Genomic DNA, 2,500 nt, shown 5'->3' on the forward strand with positions numbered 1-2,500 from the left:
TTCACAATAGTACCTCCTGTCACAGCGCACAAACAATGACATGAGTCAAAGACACAGGTCTCACACAAGCATAGAATTGGAGCGCCGCCTCTAATAAGCCAAAGGTGCATCCTGACGTGACAAATCTGATCATGTCACAAGCATTCACTTACTATAATCACTATCAACGAACCTGCCGCCCCCGCCCCCCCCCCCCCTACACCTTTCCGTACAACAACGTGTAACCTAACCTAACCTAACCTAACCTATGTTGTACCTTAACCTAACCTATGTTGTACCTTAACCTAACCTATGTTGTACCTTAACCTAACCTATGTTGTACCTTAACCTAACCTATGTTGTACCTTAACCTAACCTATGTTGTACCTTAACCTAACCTATGTTGTACCTTAACCTAACCCATGTTGTACCTTAACCTAACCCATGTTGTACCTTAACCTAACCCATGTTGTACCTTAACCTAACCCATGTTGTACCTTAACCTAACCCATGTTGTACCTTAACCTAACCCATGTTGTGCCTCAACCTAACCCATGTTGTGCCTCAACCTAACCCATGTTGTGCCTCAACCTAACCCATGTTGTGCCTTAACCTAACCCATGTTGTGCCTCAACCTAACCCATGTTGTGCCTTAACCTAACCCATGTTGTGCCTTAACCTAACCCATGTTGTGCCTTAACCTAACCCATGTTGTGCCTTAACCTAACCCATGTTGTGCCTTAACCTAACCCATGTTGTGCCTTAACCTAACCCATGTTGTGCCTTAACCTAACCCATGTTGTCGCCTTAACGTAACCCACGTTGTCGCCTAAACCTGCTCTGTAATTGTTATACGACTCGTTCAATTACTGTAGTGTTGCCCACCCGCAACCCTCGCAATATAGTTCGCTACTCGCACTGCCCGCACCCCTGTGTATCGCTTCATGTTAAACACCTTGCAAGTCTTGCTCACTTTCCACATGCTCCTGCTGTACACTGTAATGTGGATGGCAGCAGGACGTACATGCCGCCCCTCCCCACGTCCCCACCTTGCCCCCTGCCTTCGCAAGCTGGTTGGTGAGAAGTTTGCATGTTCAATGCCCTTCGCATGCGACGTACTCAGGCTACGTTGTGGTGCGGCCTGTGTCAACTGTCCGCTGATGTCGTACGCGTGAACCACAATCTGTACTGCACATTCGTCCTTATGTACTGAATGATACATCGTGGCACATGTGTGACCGCACAACGACTGCGCCCAAAAACGGCGGACCATACAGTGCAAATATTGTGCACGCAGCTACGTGTCGTCTCCCTATGAGAGCTGGATTGCAGTGTGGTACGCCATAGAGACGTGTGGGAGGAACGGACGCCGTGGATGGCGATCAGCATGAGCTGTCTGTTGATGTATTCGGACCTAGTCGTCTCTCCTCACACACCGTGATGGCATGGTGCACCGCGTTCCATATCTGCGACATGCTACAGAGGCCGGTTGACAGTCGTTCGAGCAATGGACATCGCATACGTACGGGGGCCACCTTCCACGTATTGTCTAGGCGTGCACATTTTGTTGCGTGTATGTGGGCAGACGTAGTGTGGCGTGACACCTGACACAGGCATGCAATAATCGTTGAAGTTGCAAATGGCGATGGACGCCTGCGTTTTCTGGTGAAGTTACGCAAATGAACAAATGGTAACCTGTTGTGGTGCGGTTGTTCTCGCTAGGGGTGAATCGGTGATGGCGACGATAGGTTGAGGTACTAACCGGTTGTTCCAGCGATACCCACCATGCCGACGAAACTGAACGGCATCTGGGTGTGAAGCGATACGCGGCGGTGGCTGGGTGGGACCGTCCCCGGCCGGTGAGGGGGCGCCTCCCGGCGTGCTGGCCGCGCGGTGCGTGGGCGCACGCGCTACAGCCGGCTGGTGGGGGCGGCCAGTGGCAGGCGCGCCGGCCGACGGACGCGGCAGGCGTCGCAGCTGCGCGCCGGCGCACCCTGCGCGCGGCGCCGTGCGGCCAAAGTAGGTCCTCGCGGGCCCGGTGCGAAGCGCGGTGGACATCTTCAGTGTGCTGGTCCGATTGAGGACTGTGTGCGTTGAGGATGCGCCGCCGCCCGGCGCTCGGCGCCGCGACGCCGTCTGCTGCTCGGTCGCCCCAGCGGTTCTCGCTGGTGGTTTGTATCGCAGCTGTGCGGATGTGTTGGCGCGTGCGCTGTGCTGGGAGAGTTCGCTTCGGCACCCAAGTGGGGCTTTTGTCCTTCTGTGGCGCTGGCGTTGGAGCTGCCGGTCACCGTAGGTGGCGCGTGTTGTCTCCCGCCGGCAATGCCACGACAGCACGCTCCCGGGCCTCTGTCGGCAGCGGCAAGCTCAGTTGGGAGCACGGGTGGTCGCACCGAAAGCGTCTACTCGCCTAACTCCGGGCGATTGCGCCTCTCTCGAACCCGACCAAGTACTTGGGACGGCGCTGCGCGCCGCCGGGACCTGAGAGGGTTTCGAGGTGTATTGTGCAGGGGAAGCTCAGCCT

This window comes from Schistocerca piceifrons, unplaced genomic scaffold, assembly GCF_021461385.2.
Source record: "Schistocerca piceifrons isolate TAMUIC-IGC-003096 unplaced genomic scaffold, iqSchPice1.1 HiC_scaffold_1220, whole genome shotgun sequence".
In the NCBI taxonomy this organism is placed as follows: domain Eukaryota; kingdom Metazoa; phylum Arthropoda; class Insecta; order Orthoptera; family Acrididae; genus Schistocerca; species Schistocerca piceifrons.